Here is a 16062-nt window from a genome sequence, read left to right on the forward strand (position 1 = left end):
AATTGGGACAGTTTTTTTCATGCTAACGAGAAGATTTGTGGTGATTGTCTTTTCATGCTAACCTGATGATTTGTGATGGGGAGAAACAACTGCTGTTCAGTGTCTGTTTGCTCTGACCAACCTTTTTTCCCTACAGACAGCTCTCTGGTCTTTAGGATGGTTTATCCTTATTAACAACAAATGCAGCTCTCACAGGCACAACCCTGTGCTCAAGCCAATAGTATACATTTAGACTTATCAACTGTTTGAAGAATCAATCTAAGAGGGCAGACCTGGGCAACAGCAAGAAGTGGAGTAATCAGGACCTACAGCTATTCAGTCAGAGGGCTAAATGTAGTGTGTTGCACAAGCTTCTTGCTCCACACAGCTGCTTACGAAGGCAGTCAGCATGAAAGTAAAGTAAAATCCCAGCCTTCGCAGCTGGAGGTGTGTGAAGAGGAACAAGGCTGAGGGCTGAAATGATTTGCGCGCTTCTCCGTGACACGCTCAAAGAGAACCAGCGTAATCCGAAAACTCAAGCCATGTGGATAATCGATGGGGTGGAGTGAAGACACTGGTAAGGATGACAGGCTTCATAGGAACATGAAGAAAGGACAGATAAGAGACAACTGGAAACACAGTAAAAGGAAATTTACGGTTCGACGTCCCTGCTGCTATGCCAAAAGCAAACTGCTGAGGGCAAAAGGTGCTGGGCAGAAATAATTGAAAACAGCTCACTGGAAATTGGAATCACTGGGAAAAAAGAGACTGCTGATTTTTCATCTATTGACATTGTGCTCGTTTGCATTTATTAGCAAGTAGACAGCTGTGTGTTTTCTGAACTCGAAGGGTGGTCACTATTTTAAGATCTCATGGATGCTTGGATGGAGGAGTGTTTTTCTTTCTGAAAACATAAACAATTTTCCCCCTTTTTTCCCTTTTCTTTTATTACCTGAAGCTATTATATTTCATCATCTCTCTCTTTCTTTTACTCTTTCTTTTTCTCAACCTATCTCTCGCCACTCACATGCATACATCTCTATAGAAATCCCTCAGTCCGGTTTCAGTCCACAGAGCCACGACTCTGAAAATATCCCTGCTATATTCAGCAGCAATTTGACGAAGTACTTGCTTTTTATGAGTCAAGGTTATTTTGCTCTACAGGTGCCCCAGAGATGTGATGGATGTAGCACTAAAAGAATCATGCACCGAAAGGCCAATGCCACCCATCCCCACCCCCCCAAATACAGGTTTTAACAAACCTAACAAAACCTAACAAACCTAACAAAACATATAATATATAATATTCTTCAGGCTTTGAGATGGAAAAAGCTTTTGTTTCTTGTTGGGCCAAATGTTAACAAAGTCATTCCCCACCATCAGTGTTCATTTTTTTATGATACTGATCGAATGTAAAAGATATTCAAGGAATCGTTTTAAAATCTGAAAAATAACAATAAATAAATACAAATCTTTGCTGCCAAAAATTTATTCTTGCAGATTTCCTTCAAAAATGTGAATGGATTTTCCCCATGAATCAGTTTAAAAATAATAACTTTACAGTAATATAAATAATAATAAAATTAATATGAAGGAAAAAGAATGTATAATATAGAATATAAAAGCTATATAGAATATAAAAGCAATAGCAATGTGTTTTTGCCATGCCATTACCACCACCATGCCTAAGTAATTAGTTTGTATGCTCTGGATCATGAGACGATCCTTTCTTTCTCCATACTCTTCACTGACCTCTCCATTTCTGTGGTAGATCTTACTACTGTTGTTATTTTGGCCATTAGTGAACAGCACAGTGTATCCTTTTCTTTTAGGACATTCACAACTGTTGTACTGGCTATGCCCAATGCTTGCTCTTTTTTCATCGATATCTCTATAGTCTTCATAGTGGTTAATCCTTTTAAATACTAATGCAAACTCACTCTCCAAACCCAGAGTTTAAGCCAAGAGTATACACTCAGAAGTATTAAATAAAATTATCACTTCTTTTACGATCACACATCTGCAGGTGCTGCCTCATCACTCGCTTTAGACACTGAAGGTGGATGAATTCACCATGGGCTTTTGTGCTGCAATACATGATAAATGGAAGCCATTCATCTTGTGGTTAGGGAAATCAAGGAGACGGCGCACTGATCCGAGACCAGCTCTACAAAATTCTCTTATAATGGATGTGATTAGATGTGTGCATGGGAGGGATAATGGTCCGAGATCAGTAGAAAAGTAGAAATGTGGTTGTGATGCTGGAGAGAAGGAAGGGATTGTGGGAGGTTTATCTCTCCTCTGCAGGGAGATGGGAAAACCTCACACACATGCTTGGCCTTGCACCAAAAAACAAAAACAGAAAAAAAAAACCTGCCTCAGTATACACACATGCACAGCACAGTCACTGTCTCCTTCTAATGAGGACATTTATGTCATTAGTGCTAATTCGTGTTTAAGACGTGATAAGGCTAATTAAAAGTTTATTAAATGGTGAGATGAAGATAGAACACTCCTGTTTTCAAGCCTTTTATATTTGAAACTGCTCTGGCGCAAATTTGATTCCAAAGGCAACAATCAAATCTGTTTCGCTAACTATGTTTACATTAACGGCATTTTGACCCAGTGACTTTCAATTATCTTTATACAACTAAACAGTTCGGGGGTTAAGGACCTTGTTTAATGGCCCAGCAGTGGCAGCGTGGTGGTGTTGAGATTGGAACTCTTTAACCTTCCAATCAGAAGTACAACATCTTGACCACTGAGTTACCACTAGCACTTCAATATATCATTTTGAATCAATTACATTTTGCCAAAGTATGATTTTCTACAGTACCATTCAATATTTAACAATACAAATAAATCTGCTATGACTATAAATATGAAATGATTTCTATTCTTTTATTTTTGATTTCTGTAAATCTGCTATAGTACTATACGATGCAATTTCGATTTGGTCTAACAACATACTATAATGATCAGAATGCAACCAGAGTTTTCTTTTGGCAATTAATGCGGATAGCTGTCTATTCCCTTTTTTAAATCGTAGTCAATCATAATAGGTAGTAAGTTATGCTTAAGGCCTTGATTCTTTTTAATCGTTGCCTTTGATTTCATTGTATCATTGTCACATGGTATTATTTAGGCTACTAGATTATTGATATTTTTGTATATAAGTCTTTATGGACATGGTGTGATGTAACTGAGGTTAAGGAACTGTCAAAAAAGCAGGCCACGCCCACTTAGGATGTAAATCAGAATTCCGCTATAGACAGTGTCATTGTGGTACAATCCTATATCAGGTATATGATTTGTGTGTGTGTGTGTGTGTGTGTGTGTGTGTGTGTGTGTGTGTGTGTGTGTGTTGATTGTGTCATCATGAATAAATAATTAACTGGTGAACTGGAGAAGATCAAACCTGCCCAACCAAGTGATGGCTCATGGGTCAAAGTAATAGATGCTCTATTAAATATTAGTTCATGCTAATAGATTGACGAATGCGCTTTCCCTGCAACACTCGTGGCTCTGTGACTCACTCAGAATAAAAGCTTTGAGAGAAACTGCACCTGCTTACGATTCGCCTGAACAGCGATAAATTACTCATATTAGCTTCGACTAAATGAGATGAATGCTCTCGCTATGGCAAAACTACAGCGGATTTTGTGTTTTATTTATAGAAGAAATATTTGATGTGTATTTCCATACAGGTTGGAAATGTTTTTAGCGCCCTTTTAAAAGCCTCAGAATGCGGAACCACGTGATACTCTTACCGCTGGTTGTGCATATAATCCAAAAGAGTCGAGTGTCACTAAAAGTGTTTTGCACTGTCAGACAGACTAGCACTGTTGTAACTCAAACACCTGGCTTTTATTCACTGCTATTGAATAAGAGGTGGAAAAATAACAGACTGCAAAAAGTGTTCCCAAACTACATTAATCGGAATTCTAAAAAAAAAATAATAAATAAATAGATAACTCCACATGGACGGCTGAATATTGCTATTTGGATGGTGCGAAGAAGCGCAGAACAGGTCAGGAAGGTCTCTGCGAAAATGTAGGCAATAAGGAGGGAGGTGATGAGAGTGCAGTTCAAATCTTCTTCTCTTATCATTGCTGAACAGCTGCTGGCTAAAGCCGGTTACCATCGGGTGAATGAGGTCATTTGAACCGAACAAGATTTTGCTATCAGGCTATAGTAGGTTTCAAAATCTACCACCACCGTGTTTCACTGCCATAATGTATCAAATGCTAAGAGGATGAAACTGAAATCTCACTGGCCTTTTATCTTGATCTTTTAACACTAAAATGGTACCAGGTGGAGGAAACAAATCAGATTTTTTTGTCAGCAATAGCCAACCTTAATGGACATTCTACTTGTTAACAAAATCCTTTCAGTGAATTTTATTTTCATTTTATTCTGTGGGGAATCTAATAGATAGTTTGCACCATACAGACAAAAGTATTGGGACATCTGATTTTTCCAGCTGTATGTAATTTTTTTTAACCAATCTGTTCACACAAAGTTGGAGGCACACAATAGTATGGGATGCCTTGGATGCAGTAGGATTAAATTAGAAGACCCAAACCTGTTCCAACACAACAATGCTACAGAGATCTGACCTCAACCCTGTTGAACACCTTTGGGATTTAGTGGAATGCTGAGTGCACCCCAGGTCTTCTCACCTCACCTACATCAGTACCTGACTCAGTAATAACACCCTGGTGGAAAATCCAAAATCTAGTCAAGGCAAGTCAAGGCAAGGCAAGTTTATTTCTATAGTGCTTTTCACAACAGATATTGCCTTAAAGCAGCTTTACAGAAATTAAGAAGTAATGTAACTAGTGGAACATCTTTTCAGAAGAATCGGGGTTATTATAACAACAAATGGGGACTAAATGTGGGAAAAAATACTACAGTACATAGTACTAGCTAGAGGTGTAATGGTACACTTGTTTATACCAAACCATTTAGGTGAAGGATTTTCAGAATTTTCAGAAATTTTCAGACCGAGTGCAAGTCTTGTTTTAAGTTTCCTTACGAACATGTTAAGTGGCAGACCGCAAGTTTGTTTAGTCTCCGCCTGGCACTTTATACGCAAACGGAAACGCGATTTGGATTGATTTTGGGCATGTGCAGAACAAAACGATTTTTAGGACAGTCTAGTAATATGGATTCTTTTGCAGAATTTCTTTCAAAAGGAGACTTTATTTCATCTTATTATTTAATCAATTTATAAAATGTATAACATTTTATTTACCTACTTTAATTGGTGCCTATTTAATCAATTACTCAATTTAATCAATATAATAATAAAAGTGTATTGCATTTTTTAATTGAATTAAATTTTCATTTATTTTATTTAAATCAAGCAGGAATTTTTTTTATTTTAAATTGTTTTAAAAATGGTTGATGTTCACAAATGTTAATAATAATAATAAAATTTGATAATTAAAAATTAACAAAATTTAAACATTTTGTGTACCGTTACACCCCTAATACCAGCATGTCTTTGATCAAAACCCTGCAAATCCTTTTCATAACCCACCTCAGTCCCATCAGTCAGTGAAGCAAAGCTAGTAATTAACCACGCATTAAATGCCTTCCAACCACACCCACCATGTTCCTAAAATAACTCCTTGATCCACAGCATCGAGCCAATTCCCTAACCTTTGACACCAATTCAAATTAGAGCATTATCCAGGACCTTCAGCGACCCCTAGCCGAATAATCAATGTGTTAAGACCGTAAAATGTAACTGAACCGAAATGATGGGATGCAGTAAAAATCTCCAGTGTCACATTGAACTAGTGCCTATACAAGCCCTCATGGACACAATTGTATACTCTAGGCACCAATATATAAGACTTTGCTCTTTAAAACCATGACTGTGGCCCTTAACCCATCCACAAAAATAGCAGTAAGACTCGTTAAATCCAAACGAGGGATTTAGTGAATTTCTGGCAGCTAGCATCAGCCATAATTATGTTCAGTTGAAAAAAAAAAAAAAAATGCACACTACTGAAGGCTGGTGTCGCTCTGCATGCGGTCCTCCTTCATTGTGTGTGTAAAGTGTGTTTACGCTACACTTGATTATAGCTAGAGCATTTAGAGTACCGTTTTAGTTCATCTCAGTGAAGATGTTACTTGTGAGAGAGTGATCTGCGACTTCTTTCACTGAATGATTCATTCTTAAATATAGTTCGTTTTTTTTTTTTTTTTTAGATGATGCATTTGAATGATATTGCACTAGAGACAAGGAACAGGAGGGTCAGGAGGGTTTAAAAAAGTCAACTTCTTGGAGATGGAGAATAATGGATGGAGCACAGTCAGCATTGTATATGAATGGTGGCTGTAACAGTTCCTCAACATCAGCTACATCTCTTGATTTTATATCTCAACTAAAGGTGTTTTTTCTCTTTATTTGTACCCGTTTGTTTGTTCTGTTTTCCAAAACATAAACAAACTTACAACCTAGTTTAATCCCTCACAAACCCTGACCAGGCACTTACTAAAGATGAATGAACAAACACACAATTATCAACCTGGTCTCACTTTATCCCGAAAGCTTCTTATCTGACTGCATGCAAGTAAAAACCTCCTACTTGCTCAAATAATTAGCATTTATTAAGCAAAAATGGCACCTTATTTTTGTGTTTTTGTATCTGTTTGGAATGTGTTATATGTTCATTCTGAATAATGTATTAGCATCTATCCGTTATGTCACTATTCAAATTGAGCGTATGTTACATAAGCTGTGGAGTGACACCGGGGGCAGATGTGGAGAGTCGAGCTAAGAGGATGGAGTAAGATGCGCAGGTGGAGGAGGAATACATCTTTGTAAAAGCTTTTTTTTTTTTTTTTTAATTCTGGACAAGAACTCGCACATTTCCCTCCACAGAAAATGCACCTAGTCAAGAGTCCCTTATCGTTGAAGCCAAAGGGCAGTTGTCAAATTCTGTTATTAAAAGTTCAGCATAAAAGGTAACATTTGCATCTTGTCCCTGCCAGTTACAATAACCTTTACTCTTCTGGTTGGATTTTTAACTAGATTTTGGAGTGTGATTGTGGAGATTTCAGCCACAAGGGTGTTAGTAAAGTCAGGTAATGATGTAGGTGAGGTGAGGAGGCCTGAGGTGCAGTCAGCATTCCAATTCACCCCAAAGGTGTTCAATAGGGTTGAGGTCAGTGCTCAGTAGCAGGCCATTTAAGGTCTTCCACTCTAACCCATGCAAAGCAGATTTTCATGGAGCTCACTTTGTGCACAGGGGCATTCTCATGCTGGAACAGGTTTGGAAAAAATTTAGTGCTACTGCACCCAAAGACATCCAACATCTACAACTGCGTGCCTTCAAATTTGACTTTTTGAAGTCAGGTGTCCCATTCATTTTGGCCACACAGTGTATAATTTTTTTTAACTCGCCAGCAAGATTGACTGTTGCTAAACCAGCTAGATTGACCCTGGAAACAATTTGGCAAAAATGCTTATTGCTGTGCCCAAACAACTGCCCTTGAATTATCAGGTTTTTTTCTTAATCCAGGGGAAGTAGTAGTCTTTGCATTCATTTTCCCTTCTGGTAATCTTACACACTCTTGACAAGTGGAAAATAAATGAAGTTGATTATGCTCCAAGCCTCAAATCCTCAGGTTGTTGGGTTAAAGAGAACGCTGACAAATTCAACCTTTAAATAGAGAAAACTGCTAATGTCAGTACTGCACAGAGCATTAGCAAAACAAGCTTATGCTAATTCTTTCATTGTTAGCTAAAGGAGATTTAGCTGGCAAATATGCTGTGGTAACCTTTGGTGGTGGTGTGTGAATGAGTTTGATTTATAAGCATGGGACACCTGACTTTTCCAGCTATATGTAGTTCTTCTCTAAACTGTAACCTTAAAGTGTGAGGCACACTATGATATCCTTTCTATTTTCACTTCACTTGAACTAAGAGAATCAGACCTGTCCCAGCATGTTTCATGAAGATATGGTTTACAAGGGTGGAAGATCTTGAGTTGCCTGCTACAGAGCTCGGACATGAACACCTTTGGAATAAATAGGAATGCTGTTTGAACCCCAGGTCTCCTCACTTTTCATCAATACCTAACTGTAATAACACCCTTGTGGTTGAATAAATCTCCACAAATCTTCACATAAACAATCCAAAATCTAGTGAAACATCTTCCCAGAAGAGTGAAGGGTAACCTAACAAGAATTGCGGATTATTGTGAAATGGGAATTTAATGGTCAGGTGTCCACAAACTTTTGTCCATACAGTTTTTTTTTTTTTTTTTTTTTTTTTTTTTGCAAACGGAGTGTGACCCATCAGAAACCCAAGCCTGACTAAAACTCCAACGGGTTTGACCAGAAAACAGAAGCGAATCGTGCGATCAGTGAAAGCCCAGCAGGGGACAGTTCCCAGCATAAAAAGGATCCAAAAATAGGACACAAATAAAATATTATGTATCACAGAAATCCATGAGCATTATCATAATGCAGAAAAGTACTGGTGGAAAAGCTCGGTGGAAAAAAAAAGTGTGAACAATTAGCTTTACTTGACAAACTAAGGAACTGGAATTGGTGCCCATGTTGGTGTGTTTTTATGTGCGAGAGAAAGAAAAAAAAAACCTGGAAGCAATCACACCAAATAAAGCGAGACATAACGCTAAAAAAGATGGTTGAGATATAACCGGTGGCATCTATCCTGCTTTAGCCCACGGTGTTTAGGTGTCGCATTGGTTCTTGGATCCGAAAAACACAAAGCTAGCGGGAAAATCAGAATCGCCGAATGTGCTATCCCACACACATTTTTTTTCCATCTCTCTGCACATGCACACAAGCTTCTCTTGGATGACCTTAATCCATGGATTGAATGCAGGGAGCAGAATGTCCATGTTAAGTACTGTGAGTGTCTTAAAAAAAATAAAAATAACGTGCCGCCGGAATGCTTATGAGGCATCACAGGACATGAGCCTGCTCGTTGGATGAAAATTGAAAGCCCTCCTTCTTTTACACACAGATTTTATGTTACCACTCTCTGTGACTGTGAATCTTATAGCGCAGAAATCAAATTAAGACGGTTACACTATAAACTCTAGCTCTTTGTATTATATCAATTCCGTTTTCAAATGATTTCGGTTTCGTTTGTGTATCGCTTTTAGCATTCGACATTGTCCCAAAGCAGCTTTAAAGAGATGAAGCAGTTATAAAGTTTGAATGTATAAGTTAAGTCCCTAATGAGTAAAACAGTGGCAACAGTGGCAGGGAGAAAATCCCTGAGATGGTTATGAGGAAGAAACCTTGAGAGGAACCAGACTCAAAAGGGAACCCATTAAATGATATAGGTGCTACCGAATGTCCATTCATTACAGTACCATTATTGTTGAGCTGGGAGTTCAGTGATGGGCGATAAAACACACAATTATCCAAGCAAACTGCAGTCCTAAGCTGTTGTTGCAGACTGTTGATAATAATTACAGTCCAAATCCAGTCTCAAAGTTCTTGCACAGGGTATCCAATTAAAGAAAACTCTACCCAGAGTTATGTGTAGGGTTAGGGAACAGAATTCATGTCTGTATGGTGGTGTGTTTTCTTCCTCTTATACCACAACCGTCAAAGTCAACCTTTCAAAGTCAAGCTTGAAATCCATTGCTAAGTCCATGATACATGTTTCATCCGGTTATCCTGAATGTGCTAACATTTTCATTGTTTTGTAAAGTAAAAATAAACATAGCTTGTCATCATGTTTCGGAAGTGCAGACACTGAAGACTCCTTCTATCTCCTTCTATAGTTTGCATTATGAATATTGCAAGTCCATGAGAGTTGAAGAGTAAAAATGAGAACATTTTTACATATACTCTGCCTCTGCTGGGCCCTTGAGCAAGGCCCTTAACCCTCAAGTATACCCAGTTGTATAAATGAAATAATTGTAAGTCGCTCTGGATGAGGGTGTTTGCCAAATGATAACATTTTACAAATAAGGACTGTATTAATATATATTAGGGATACTCCCTGTTGTGCTAGGTGCATGTTAGGTGATTTTAAGGCATGGTGTGTAGGTGATGTGAAGAGACTTCTTTATTTATAAATTACAATAGCTGTCTAATTCTGTATGAAACTGTGACTATGAAACTACTGTCCGCTATGGTTACAGTTGCGTAAAGGCGGCACATTCATTTTAAACTGTGATTAAATTGAACTAAACCACACTCTATAGACAATAATTTTTAGAGACCTGTTTTTTTGCAGTTATATGTGGTTCTTCTCTCAACTGTTACCTCAAACTTTGAAGCGGTAGCATGAAATGATCCCTTCGTTCGAAGAAGAAGACCCAAACCTGTTCCAGCATGCCCCTGTGCACAAAGCCGGCTCCACAAAGATATGGTTAAGAGTGGAAGATCTTGAGTGGTATGCTCTAGAACTCCGACTCTCATTCCTATTGAACGCCACTGGGACAACTGGAATGCTGACTGAGCACCAATCTCCGAAAAGCCCACTTTCAAATCTAGTGGAGGATCTGCCCAGAAAAGTGGAGGTTATAATAAAAGCTCATGTTACAAACCACACTACTTAAAATAATGCCCCCTTTCTCCTGACCAATCATATTTAAGATCTGGTTCTGTTGTGTTCTTTTATATAAAATCACTCTGAATTTGAGTAAATGGTAAACGTTTTAGACCATAACTGAGATAAACAGTGCATCATTTTCTTCCCCCATGTTTACACAGCCATAATAACCAGCAACGTTTACAGGCATGTTCATATTTAGAAGCCATTTATTTATACATTTTTTCCCCAATGCTTGTTTACAGCATGCTAGTTCTCATTTGACTCATCACCTACTTGGGTATTTAAGTGAGTAATGCAGTGCGCCGATGAGGCTCCGCATAAGCAGTAAAAGTTAATAGTGCTATTGCACAACCATTGCACTATTTCATGATAAAAGGTAATGAAGAAAGTACTGCTGATATGACTGTATTCTAATAAAGTCTCGGCATGGCATGGAAAAATATGTGAAATTTACAAGCATACTTCATGAATGGCTAGCACAGATGGTGGGTACGCTCGCAAAGAGAAAGGAAGTGAGAGAGAGAGAGAGCGTGAGAGACAGAATATGAATGTTTAGTGGTCAGGGAAGACCTGGCATGGTGTATTCTCAGCCATGCAGAACGGCACGAAGACATACAGAATGTTTTTTCAAAGGCCCAGCAGAGATCCAGGGCCAATAACGAAAAGAAAATTCGGTCTGTTCCTTTCATTATCAGCTGACAGCTCGCAGATAGATGCTTAATAGGATTCCACAAAAGGCTGTGGCTCGTGCTCAGGAAATCCCTGGCCCCTCCCTCCTCACCCCCTCCTCATCGTCCTCCTCATCCTTCTGTATCTGGGAGCACCTTTACTTTGTGCATGTGTGTAATTTTATTCAGAGATAATGTAGCAGTAGCTACACTTGATGGACTATATAAAAAAAAATAGGGACAACATTTTTAGTCATATGTGTTTCTTTTACAAACTGTTTGCTCAAAGGATGTCATTGGATGTGGGAGCATTACATATTCTCTTTACTGAACTAGACGCAAAACTGATTCAGAATGACAATGCCTCTGTTCACAATATGAGCTCCATTAAGATATGGGTTGTAGTGAAAGATCTTCAGTAACTTGCTATAGAAATTTAACCACAACTCTATTGAACACCTTTGGGATGAATCAGAACTCTGATTCCAAACAAGGTCTCCTCATATAACCTACATCAGTACCTTTAGACCTTTAGTACCTAGACTTTACTAACACCCTTGTGGCTAAATGAATCTCCACAAATTTCTACAAGCACACTCCAAACTCTAGCGGATTTCATATTTTATAGCAGATTTGTGTATTTTAACAGCAAATGGGGATTGAATGTGGAATGGGATGTTCAAAAAGTGCTTACGAATCTTATAGTTAGGTCTCCAGAAACTTTTGTTTAAATAGTCTAGCTATCAATTTGCTTCGCAACCGTAAACCATGAGTACAGCTTTCTTCTTTTTTTGTTGTTCAATAAAATTGTCTGCTGGGTACCAACAACATAAACAACTGTTTTTCACTCTATGCTGCAGATAATACGAAAGATAACATATCTACAAAAGCTCAGGCACTGACACCACTGACATTATCTCGGCTGCAAGAAATATATTCATGCAAACCACTCGATATCGATCTCCATGAGATTATTATGATGGAAAATACGCTACGGTGATGAAGAGACTTTAATCCATCCATAACGATTACAGCTAGCGGGCCTTCCGTGATCCTGAGATGAGGAAGCGTTGCGTGCTGTGAAAGCACGCTGTAAAGTACTGATAGACCCGGGGAGCTCGGAAAGATCACACGTGGTCCTCGCTACGATGTAGGATAATCTCCTAATTAGTGAACGTGTGATCAGATACAATTTGATTAGAGCATGCAGGGGGGATGCTGCACTTTTCCTGTTCAATTACATTCCAGGTTGACACAAAGTAGGTTGGAAAAGGCTACGCTTAATGGCTGCCGGGTCTTATTGCACCAATATGGTGAGGAACCTGCTCCTGTTAGGACAAGTCTTCGGCCCATGCCTTGATTACACGCAATAATAAAGTCAATTTGAACAGTGTGAGCTCATGGTCGTGTAAGATCAAAAGGACTTCTGGAAAGAACTGTGACTTATATTTATGTAATTTGACAGACACCCTTATCAAGAGCAACTTACAACCAAGCAGTTGACGGTTAAGGGCCTTGTTCAAGGGCCCAGCAGGGGCTGCTTGGTAGTAGTTTGATTTCAACTTGTGACCTTCCAAGCCAAAAGTCCAATGTCTTAACCACTGAGCTATAGTACAACCTCCCATAAGAGTGCAGTAAGGGCAAAGTTACAGAAACTAGGAAAGAATTGACCAGTAAATCTTGCCAGATGAAGCCACTGGCCATACAAGCATCTTTAAAACCTAGTTGTGCATTGGCTCGGCATCGAACACAGGCCCACGTGGCAGGCAAAACTTTCATCATTGAACCACCAATGCCTGCACTTGCATCCAGGGACCATATCTTTAAAAAGTATCTGTCATGAGACCCACACACACACACACACACACACACACACACACACACACACACACAAAACATTATCCAGCACAGGAAGCTAATATTACACCCTGTGTTCAAATGAAATAGGGAGACAGTGAGATTTGTTTCCCAGGGAAGAATGAGCTGTGTTCAACAGGGGAGGAAGCTATCATCTCCCAGTCATGTGAGCGATCTCTATAGCTGTTTGTTTTCTCTCTGGACTTTCTGGAGTGTTCCTTCGGGAGAGAGGTATAGCATCATTAAGACATTTGTATCTGATAGTGTTCAAATTTAACAATGGATATCGTTTAAAAGCAGCTTTACAGAGATAAAGCGTTAGTAAAAAAGATATGTTTCTTGTAATTGTATGTTTGCCAGTGGCAAGGAAAAACTCTTGATGGCATGAGAAAGAAACCTTGAGAGGAACTAGACTCAAAAGGGAACCCCTCCTCATCTGGGTGGCACCGAATGTCCATTCATTACAGTACATCATTGTTAAGGTGTGCAGTGATTGGTGATAAAATGCAACCTTTGGTCATCCTCAAAGCTCCTGTGTTGTTTAGTAATCTCATGCATCCCCAGATCGTTCATGTGGAACCACCCCAGATGCACAAAGTGGCCTTCAATCGAAGAGAACCTTATCCAAATAAAGGGTACTGGGATGAACCAGGCAGATCCGAAGAGAAGAAAGGGACAGGAAAACAATGGCAATGTGGCACAAGTGTCTAAAGCAATAACAACCATGTTTTGTGGCCCTCAAGCTCGGTTGAAAAGACCTATCTGAACTTTTTCACTTTCCTAGACACCCATGATTGGCTAGTTTTGTTTTGATTGACAGAATCAAGTAATGCCACCCCTCCCGTGCTAAGAAAAGCTCTCTGTTAAATTAATAGATTGTGTCCAGGTTAAAACATACACAATATGTCCAAATGCTTTTACACACCTGACCATCACACCCATATATGGTTTCTATGCAATTCTGGAAGCACATCTACAGTCTATATTCTGTAGAGTTATGGTTTCCCATCACTAGAACTAATAGGCATAAACCCGTTCCAGCATGCACAGAGCCCAGACCTCAACACCATTGATCACCTTTAGGATGAGCTGGAATGAATAACTGCACCGCAGATGTCCTCACCCGACATCATGCTTATTGTGGCTCTGGTGGCAGAATGTTTACGAATCCCTGCATGCGAGCTCAAGAATGTATTAAAAAGCCTTCTCAGAAGAATGGCAGTTATTATACAGCAACACGGGGCTCAATGTTTGCACCAGGGTATAAAGTGCCTACACACTGGGGGGCTTGCAAGGTGTGCAAAGTGTGAATATGAGAAGAATCTCTTGACACCCCCAATGCAGACGAACCAAATGCTAATTTAATGCCCCCGTCATGTATTAACCTCGCTGTTTAACAATACAAAGCATTCCCTGGTGACAAATTAAGACTTTATCTAGTGACTATTCCATCTGGTTAATTAATTGTGTTAATTTGCACCGCATCTGACAGACCGTGACTTGTCATTTATTTGTTTATTTATTTTTAAATACATCACACAATATAGCATCGAGAATCCATAACGCCATCAGCAGCACAAATTGCTAGAGATCTCCTGTAGTCTGTAAAACGGTTTGTCGACATAAGAGCTGCTGTGCGCCAAATGTTTGGGAGGAAGTCGTTCCAGAATTCATCTGTTGAATTACCCATATCTCTCAGCGCTGGCTACGAGATTGGAGATGCTCCATTCTGGTCTGTGTGGGCCCTCGGGGGCCTGTTAAGTGCCCTTGTAAATGTGCGTTACAGGGATTATTTGTATTTCGCACAAATATCAAGCGCATTCTGGATTTTTGACTGTCAGCTGGGCTGCTATTAGGTGAACTGTGAATCAGAGTGAATCAGGAGGTATGTGCCTGTGAGCAGGCAGTGTGTGTTTTTCTGCTAATGTGTGTGCATGTGTGTGTGTGTGTGTGTGTGTGTGTGTGTGTGTGTGTGTGTGTGTGTGTGTGTGTGTGTGCGATATTAATAAAGGCAGCAATTAAAGCAAACATGTTGATGGGCTCTGGACTGGTAAACAGCAGGCGCTTTTGGTGAGCTCTGTCACAGACATGCTGAGAGAACTGTGACCTCACACATGCACACACACACGCTATTCCCCCAGAGCATGCTCAAACATACACATAGAATGAAAGACAGCATGCAGTTAGACGATGGCAGCTTCTAAGGCTAATCTAATTTGGATTTGATTTAGTGGCAACGAACACGCGCTGCACTGGCCACGTAAGAGCAATTCGTATTTATTACTGTAATTGTAAGGACACACTTTTTTGCCTGCGGAGCCATTTCTCATCCATGTGTTTGAGTTAGGGAACAGTCCCTTATTTATGAACTGAGCTTCATTAAATAATAAATAGAATAGCGATTGGTAATAAAAATGAAGTATGCTTCAATACCAGGAGCGGAGATGTCCTATACAGTGCTTAGTGCAGAGATGTATCAACTAATACCTCTTTATCAAATTGGAGGTGAGATGTTGGGAATGGTGTGCACGCGGTAGGTATATGGAAGAATACAGAAGCATGTAAAAGCAGTGTGATTCAGCGAACACTGAGCACCGATTCTTTGAAATAATAGAAATTAGAAGAGGCACAGCTGGTCTGGTTGCAGTCGGATAACATCTTCCTGTTTATGTCCCTTTGATTAATTCTAGGGCTGAAAGGCCAGACCTTTTCTTATGTTGTGTAACAATTCTTTACAGAGCGTCTGAAAAAAAGAGCAAAAAAAAAAGAGCAGAAAAAAGCAAGCTCCTGCTCAACTCGTAATTGCAAAATAAATTTTTGCTGCTCTGTAACGCTCAGAGCTGCAGACCCACAAACCCAAACAGAGGCACAATAGTGAGAACTAACTTCTATGTGCTCTGGCATGTACGTCGGCACCATGTTGATGTAAACAGCGTCTGGATCTAAAGCTCACACGCCCACCACTTCATCGAGCCAGTGCAGGCACTTTCTACTACA

General features: G+C 39.5%; 1 protein-coding gene across 4 annotated transcripts in view; it reads right to left on the minus strand.

Annotated features, from left to right (window-relative positions):
- Positions 1-16062, minus strand: part of doc2b (double C2-like domains, beta) — a 160423-nt gene that overhangs the window by 50089 nt on the left and 94272 nt on the right. The gene's annotated exons all lie outside the window — the stretch shown is intronic.

This window comes from Silurus meridionalis, chromosome 25, assembly GCF_014805685.1.
Source record: "Silurus meridionalis isolate SWU-2019-XX chromosome 25, ASM1480568v1, whole genome shotgun sequence".
In the NCBI taxonomy this organism is placed as follows: Eukaryota; Metazoa; Chordata; class Actinopteri; order Siluriformes; family Siluridae; genus Silurus; species Silurus meridionalis.